Consider the following 8,959-nt stretch of genomic DNA (forward strand, 5'->3'; position numbering starts at 1 on the left):
GGGAATTGGAGGGTTAAAAATATCAGTTAGGGTAGGAGAATAGGAGGTGGGGGTAGGAAGAGTGCAGTCCTGGGGCTGGGGTGAGCTTTCCCAGCCCCAGGGATGCTCTCCAATACACTTGATCAGTCTAAACATTTCTGACCTGATTTAAACCCCCAGAATGTCTGCAAAGATGGGCATTCAGATCATAGAATCATAAAATCATAGAATCATAAAGCTGGAAGGGACCCTGAAGGATCATCGTGTCCAGCCCCCTGCATGAGCAGGAAAGACATCTGGGGTCAGGTGACCCCTGCCAGGTGACTGTCCAGTCTTCTCCTGAAGACCTCTAGGGTAGATGATTGCACCACCTCTGGGGGAAGCTTGTTCCATAGTCTGGACACCCTAGTTGTGAAGAAGTTTTTCCTAATGTTCAGCCTGAAACTATCTTTTACGAGTTTGTGGCTGTTGTTTCTAGTTTTCCCCCAGGGTGCCCTGGTGAACAGATGGTCACCAAGCCCCTGATGTACGCCTCTGATATGGCAGTAAGCCACAATCAGGTCCCCTCTCAGCCTTCTTTCCTTTAGGCTGAAGAGTCTGAGATCCCTCAGCCTCTCTTGCATGGCTTACCATGCAAGTCCCTGATTATATGGGTGGCCCTTCCCTAGACCCTCTCGAGCTTTAGCATGTCCTTGTTGAAGTGCGGTGCCCAGAGCTGGATGCAGTACTCTAGCTGCGGCTGCACCAATGTTGAATAAAGCGGGAGAATCACTACTTTTGTTTTACTGGAGATGCATTGATTGATGCATACCAGAGTTTTATTGGCCCTAGTGGTTACTGCATCACATTGCCAGCTCATATTCATGTTGGGGTCTATTGTTACCCCCGATCCCTTTCATTTGTAGTGCTGGTCAGGTTAGCGTGTGCTGGGGGTTCTTCCTTCCCAGATGCAGGACTTTGCATTTCTCTATGCTGAACCTCATCTGGTTCCATTCTGCCCAACATGCCAGCCTGTCTAGGTCTGCTTGTATCTGCAGCCTATCTGCAGGTGTATCTGCGCAACCCCGTATCAAACTAACTCTAGTTAGGACATGCTAAATGAAATGTCTGCATGTACTCTTAGGCAGCCTAGTGGCCTAAGAGTAGGAGTATGCTAAGAACCTAACCCTGTTCAATGACAAAACTCCTATCAACTTCAAGAAGGGAAGACTTGGCCCCTAGCCAGCTTCCCATGATCATGCAGCATAATCTCATAATACCTTCTACTTATAATAGCTCCATTCAGTCTAGGATTGCAAAGCACTGTACAAACGCTAATGAACTGAGTAACACATTCTCCCAGTAAGGTCTCACAGAAAGAGGTCACTTCTTTCTTCCAAAAGCCAGTAGAAGGAGGAATATCCTTTTCTCTTTGCCCAGTAGATCAGTGGTTACAGCACTCATCCAGATTTTGGGAATGCTGGATCCAATTCCTTTCTCTGCTAAGAGGATTCAAACCTTGGTTTACCACCAGAATGTTCTAACCACTAGGCTATGTCCTATTTTGGGTTCTGTGAGAGTCCCTGTCCCTCTACTACAAACTGGGTGCATCTATATGTGCAAATGATGCTGGATGGGTTTACTCCAGAGTGATTTATTCTGAAGTAAACCCACTATGGGCAGGTGTCTACATGTGTGTGCATTTGGGAGCAGACTTGCTTCCACCCTTCTCTGCCCCACTGCAGCAGGCAGGGGGAGTTCTTGGGTCCCCCTGGGTGGTGGCCCAGGGGCTGGCAGGGAGCACAGGGCTACTAGATAGCTGTCTCTTGGCAGGGGCTGGGAGATTGCTCCCTGCCCCTGGGAGCTGCCTGCTGCCAGGGTGGGCTCCAAGCTGAGACCCCAGGTTGGGACAACATCCCCCTGCCGTAGCTGCAGGGAGCCCCCAGCCCTGGCTCCCTGATCAGGGACAAGGGGCTTGGAAAGAGCTGTGGGAGAGGGGCAGGTTCAAGCGCTATGCCCTGATCAGCTGGTGGGGCACCTAGCAGTGAGCCTTTTGCTGGGAGCTCACTGCTAACTGCCCCACCAGTGAATCGGTGAACAAGGCTGGGACCTGCTCCTCTCTTCCAGTTCTTTCTAAGCCCCGTGTCTCCATCACTTGATCAGGGCATGGGGCTGGGAAAGTGCTGCAGGGCTGAGACCTGCCCCAGGATGAGACAGTTCCCAGCCAGCCCCAAGCTGTGTGGGGAAGTCTGTCCGTGCAACCTGGAGCTGGCTGGGGACTCCCCAAAATGGGACAGCTCCAGGATGCATGTCCAGTCAGCTCCAGGATGCATGTCCAGACTTCTCCATGCAGCCCAGGGCTGGCCAGGAACTGTCCCAGTCTGGGGCAGGTCCCAGGCAGCTCCAGCCTGGGTGGGGAACTCTCCCCATGCAGGCAGCTCCTGGACCCAGCTCCACAATTGCAGACTGGGAGCTGGAGATTGCTCCCTGCCCTGGGGAGCTGGCTGCTGCTGGGGTTGGATCCACCCCTGGAGGCAAGGTGGTTACAATGTCTCCCTGCCCCAGCAGCAGGGAGCTCCCAGCCCCTGCTGTGCAATTGCATTTTTCCAGTCATGGAGTGGAGCCTGAGAGCTCCCTGCTGCTGGGGCAGGGAAACGTTGTCCCCACCTGGGCTCCAGTGGTGGAGCCGGCCCTAGCAGCAGGCAGCTCCCAGAAGGCAGGGAGCAATTTCTTGCCTTCTGCTGCCCAGCTGACTGAGAGCAAATTTGCTCTTGGTCTGCTGTCTACATGTATCTTACTGTGAAGTAATTACTCAGCACTTAATCTGCTACTTGCATTTGCAGGTAGCATATTAACTGATGAGTAGAGCAAATTACTGTTCTGTATGGATCTGTACATGTAGGCGGTGATGCTTTTTATGCCATAATTTGCTCTTCTGTACAGTAAAGCTTCTCGTGTAGACATACCCACTGTTTCACTTTATGTGGGATAATTGAAGATTTGTTGGGCCAGAAAGAGGGATTATGTGAGCAACCATGACTCTTTTGCCTAGCGGTTAGAGAGGGGGGATGGGATTTAGGTTCTCATTCCTGGCCCAGTAAGTGTTTACATATTTTATATTAAACACACACTGGGTAAAATACTTGGGCTAGGGACATTACACATAAACCAGTTTAAGTGATCAGAAACTGGTTTAAACCTGTAGCAGAACAGATGTTCAGTGCACATAAACCAGTTTGAAAATGGCTGAAACCAGTTTGAGATAAACCTGGTTCAATGTAGTGTCAATCTTAACTGATTTGACTCAAACCAGTCTATGCAATTTGTGTCCCAGGCCCCTTCCTGGTTTAAGATAGATCAGAATCCCCCAGTATCCCAGCATGCTCTCTGGGCTGGGTGGGGCTGTCTGCTCCACAGCAGGGTTGGCCTGTCCCCTCTGCTTCCTGGCTGCAGCTCTGGTAGAGACTTAAAGGCACAGAGCATCTGCCTGTTTTCCCCTTGCTAAGCAGGGATTACTTTCCTCTCCTTTCTGCCTTACAGACCACATGCTAGCTATGGTCTGTTCTGTCAGAGACAACAGGCAGACAGGCTGTTTGGAGCTAATCAACAGGTAGCTTAATGTCCTTCCTTGGAAGAGCTGTTTAAGAAGAGCTCTGTTAGTTAATGGAGAGAGGCTTTGTTTTCTACATGGGTTGATAAACACAGATTTAGGGGTGATAAACATTCCCTGCTGGGCTGTTTGGGGGTGGGGGGGGGCGGTAATCAGAGCATCCTGCTGCAGCCTGCCTCCCCCCACCTCAGCTCAGCCCTGTGTGAGGGAAAGGAGTGCCCCCTGGCTTCTAGCCTGAGCCACTGCAGGCATGTGTCTGCATTTCTGGGATGCCTGTCCAGTTACACAACTGATTTAGCCTAGACTTAAGCTGTGAAGATAGAGTCAATTCAGGCTTAGGCTTTTTGAATGTCTGTCCCTAGCCTTAATGGTCATGTCTACATGAGATGCTTCGAACACCGTAGACTAATTCTACTGTGCATTAGTGTGGTGGGCAAAACCCATGCTAATGCACAGTAGATTTAGTATACTATGCATTAACATCACAAAAAGACTGTTCATCTGCACTAATGTACAGTAGTGCCAATAACAGTGCATTAAGTTAGTACCTATCATAACAGGTATGAAGTTTAATGTGCCAGAATTATGGTGCATTAATGAACATGTAGACATGCTAATGAGTCCTAGGAGCAGGGATTCGGACCTGAGTCTCACTTGTCTCAGGAGAATCCCCTAAATGCTGGACTAACAACCCAGATCCATTCTTATGCTTGTGCTCTTTCACTCTGTCTCTTAACTCTTCCCTTTTTCTGCCCCACACCCCTGCCCCCAAATTTATAATCATTCCAGGCAAAGTAGAATGGCTGCAGAATAGGAAACTGAACCTAGGTTTTCTACTTTCTTGGTTCATGCTCTTATCACTAAGTGATTAGATGAAAGAAGGGTGGTACCACTATTTTCACCTGTGAACCTGACATAGTAGGTTTCCTAGTACTTGTACTGGTTCAGTTCTTGCAAGCAAGGTAGGCCTAGTCCATACATCCTGAAGGAGGTTAGGAATGAGCTCAGTGCCTACCTACTCTATGTAGTCCAGATAGAGACACCTAGGGAATTTGTCTTGTGAAAACAGGGGTCTGTCAAGGTTAGGCAGCAGCTGAATGGGGGTTTGGAGAAATTCAGGTTTGGATTTGGGCATATAAATCCTTTTGTAGATATAGATGTAAGTGGTTTTTCTGTGATAGCACAGCAATACTTCAGTTTCCAGTGTTACATCTTAACCATTCCGGTTTTAGTCTCTGCTTCCTGAAATCAAATGATTTTCAAAAGCCAGTATGTTTAGAACTTCTGTTCTCTGTGACCATCATTTTGGGGGCTTTTGACTTGTGTGGATTGTTGGGATATGGTGTATTCTTGTTTTCTCTGATATTGCAAAAACAAGTTGAAACGATGACAGCAAGTGGGTTGGACTGAGTTGTATACCAATGCAGTAGCCTTTTCTCTGCTGGATTCCAGGGTTCAGATTCTTTTCCCACCTCACTGTGAAAATGAGTTCAGTAATCTTACTGATAAGTGTCCACTCAGGATATAGAATATCTTGAAAAATTTGACTTTTTGGTTTGGAAAAGAAAAGCCAAAGCCTGGAATAAGAAGTCTATAGCTGGCTTGCAGTGAAGTAGATGGCAGAATTGCATGGGGAAACTTTCACTGCATTTGCCTCAAGGCATTTCTAATCATCCCATACTTGTAAGTATAGCACATACACCCACCAATTAAAGAATAAGGGAAAAAATGATCATTGAAAAGCCTGACTAGTTTTCCTGGGGAAGTGCATTAGACAATTGGAATGTACACACAGTCCTATTTTTCAAGTTAATTTATGTTTACTCCCCCAGACCACCACAGGAATTTATGAACCGGGAAGAGCTATAAGTCCCTTAACAAAGTAAACAAACTGTAACTCAGTCTTATATACTTTCAGAGACCCACCACCTAAGGGTTTTTCTTTTTTTAATCTGCAGGTAAAAAGATGATTCAGTATATAGTGGTAGGTCTGTTTCTTAGAGGCAAACAATTCACATTACTGGAATTAGATGATTAGAATATACTTCAAATGCACAATGAATCTCAGGAAGTAAAATCCACCAGACTATCGCTAGACGTGTTTCTGTGAAAATAAAGAATTTTCTGCTGAGAGCCTAGCACCATGTTGATTTGTTCTTTGCCAGTGATAAAGCTCTTTTTTGCTTCTGAGTGATGGCTTTACCACCCCCCCAGCCTGATCCCCCTTCCACCTCCTCCACCAAAATTCAAAGCAACAACAGCTAGAAGATTTTGCAAGTGTAACTAAAACTATTCTTATGTCAGGCCTTCCTTTTAATCTGCTCCAAACAATTTGAAGCATACTTGTTAGTGTGTGCAACATATCTTTCTTTTTGGATGTGTGAGGCACTTAAAGAAAGTAAGTTTTCGCACTGTATACCAGACGACCTTGATGTGATAGACTGCAGGGTTTTGTGACACTGCACACTCAGTGCTATTCAACACTTTGCCTGAAAGGGAGGAAGGAATGGATTTATTGACTTGTGACTTTGACTTAGGCCTGTGTATCAGGACTGTTATTATGTGGAATGATTAGGCTGCAGTGTCAGGGACAAGTTAAACTAGAACAACAAAGGACCTTCTTAACCTTTACCTGGACACAAGGCCATTCATAATGACTTGCATGGTTTAGAAAACTAAGTATATCTCACAGCACTCAATACTTCTGCAGCTACAGCAAATGAACAGAAATGGAAAAGATGGATTGCTGAAGGAGATGAAATGTAATTCAATTCTGCATAGTCCTGTTTAGAATTCTGAGTTCAGGTTTGTGTCAAAAAGTGGCAAAGACATCATCATTTTCTTTGGAGTGAAGCAGGAATTTAAAAACCGGATACAATAGTTATTTGCTTAGAAAACTTCTAACCATTTGTTATACAATATAACAAATAATGCAGTCCCAGGAGAGGTTTTTTCCATTTGAAGCATACACAGAACTGTTATTAATGCTAATGGGAGTTGTATGTAAACATCAAGAGAAGAATCCTCTATACCCCCAGTTGGCACGACTTGCTGACGCTACAGCTGTGAAGTACCACAGTACCAGTGTTAGCTATTATCATGATATTACTCTATGATAATACACAAGCCTATGTGCCACAGCATTCAGTGAACTAAGTATTTCTTTTTGCAATTAGTTAAGAAACGCATCCTAATGTTACATGGGATCTTGTCAGAAGAAGCCCATTTGTGGCCTTATATTAGATTCATAATGCAGCTCTGTATTTCCTAATAGGCATTATAGGATAATGCCACAAATGAGATTTGATGAAAGTGAGTAAACCTCTCATACAATCCAAATCTTGCTTCTGTTCAAGTGTCTATCAGTTTTGCCATCGAGTTGCAATAGAGTGGGATTAGAGCACTGATACTCAATTCTTTGTGGCACTCAGCACTCCTTGTATACTGGGTTGCCTCAGCTAAATTTCATAGACATGCTTAACAGCTTGCAGCATCCAACGACTATTAACAATATCTATTATTTATATGAACCCATATTTGTTAATTACATAAGTGGTTAACACACACAGAAAGGCAAGGTCCTTTCCTTTAAGAAATCACTGTAAACATGAATTTAGAAAGACAAAGCTAAAGTAAACAGGTATTGGGTATGGCAGAGAGAGCAGACAGGATAGGAGAAGAGATGCAAAATATATGTGTTATGAAAGTGGCTTGGGAAAACAAGGGCTAATCCATGATGAAATTAATGTATTTACTCCCCCTACTCTCATGTTTATTGCTTATACCCTGTGATTCAAAGAGCTCACAAGATCAAAGGCCAGGAGGGACCATTGTAGTCACTTTGTCCATGCTCCTCCATAACACAAGCTTTAGATCTTTACCCAGGATTCCTGCAGTGGAGGAAATTCTTCTCTGCTGCCTAAGCATAAGTCATAATTCAACATGAAATGGAATGAAGACTTGAATAGGACCTTGTATTTTAAGATATGTGTGCTTGTTAGGTTTAACAGTGTTTAGAGTCCTGCATGTGACAGCTTCTGTGGGGCATACAGTAATGTATACTGTTTCCAGTTGGGTGTAAAGTACTGTGGTATCTTAGATGTTTGCAACAAGGTTGGAATCTGACTTGGCAACCTGACAAAGCATCCTCACCTGTATCATTCCTTTCTCCTTTGCTCTCCGGTTTCGTACAAAGCAGACAAAACCCAAATTCTTCCTAAACTCTTTGGCTGACTCAGCTCAGTGCTGATGAGCCTACTCCTCTAAATGCCAAGCCTACTTACAGAGAAGTCTCCCTTGGGGATTTCATCTGCTTCCTCAGTGGTCCTGGTTAGACTGTTCTTTGCAACAATAGATGCTGGATCCAGTTCAGCTGTTCAGTTGCCAGCTAGGGAAAGAAGAACTGTTGAAAACTGAGCCTGATCTTTTTTCCCTGCACTTTGCAAATGTCTTTCTTTCTTTTGTTCTACAAATATGTGGTGACCCTGTGGCAACTTTTTAATCTTAAACTTTTCTCTGTTTAACAAAGTCACAAGAAAAATGTAGGGTGCCTATTGATAGGCAGTATGTGGTATATTGCATAGGTAAAAAATAGTTTTATGTTAGCATTATTCTTGAACAAAATTCTTGTTGAGGGGTGTGATCAGAGCTACTCATAGGGGTGGGTGACTTCCCAGGGCACTGTGGTCGGGGGGACACCACACACACACAGACACCCCCCCCCCGAGCAGCTTGTGCTCAGGGCAGCGCTTTCCTCTTGCTCCACTCTGCCCCAGCCAAGAGGAGCAGTGCCCAGCCGAGCCCAGCCTGGCCCCCAGTTCTAGCCAGTGCTCAGAAGCCACCAGACTGGGCATGTGCAGGCAGGGTGGTGCCACTCCAGTCCACCTATCTTGCTCCTACACAGCAGTAGTGGTGCCTGCCTGATGCACCATGCTGCTCTGCATCATCCACTGGAGTGCCCCGTGTCCCTGCCTGCCTGCCTCTGCCTGCAGCAGTGCCACTGTTTAAGGGGGAAGAAGGTTAAAAAATACAAGTTTGCCCAGGGTGCCTTTTTCCCTAAGGGTGGCTTTGGGTGTGATGGTGTTGCTGAGGTACCCCAGTCAGGGATCAGAAAGCTATTTTGTTAGCTAATCATGAAATATTTATATTTTAATAATGAACAAAGCAGTACCCTGATTTCAGGATATAGTAGTGACATGCAACCCCAAAGTGGTGATGATCATAGTGAATCAGCACCCCAGAAATTCCATTGCTTGTCTGACACATCTAGGGTGGAAATCTTTCAGAAAGGAATCCTCCTCTTCCTCAGAAACTGGAAACTTGGAAACTTCCTGCTTTGGGTTGGCATGGCTTTGTAGATTTTCTGATGCTTTTTTTTTTTTTTTTTTTTTT

Source organism: Gavialis gangeticus, unplaced genomic scaffold (genome assembly GCF_001723915.1).
Source record: "Gavialis gangeticus isolate Ggan-Ray unplaced genomic scaffold, GavGan_comp1, whole genome shotgun sequence".
NCBI lineage: Eukaryota > Metazoa > Chordata > Crocodylia > Gavialidae > Gavialis > Gavialis gangeticus.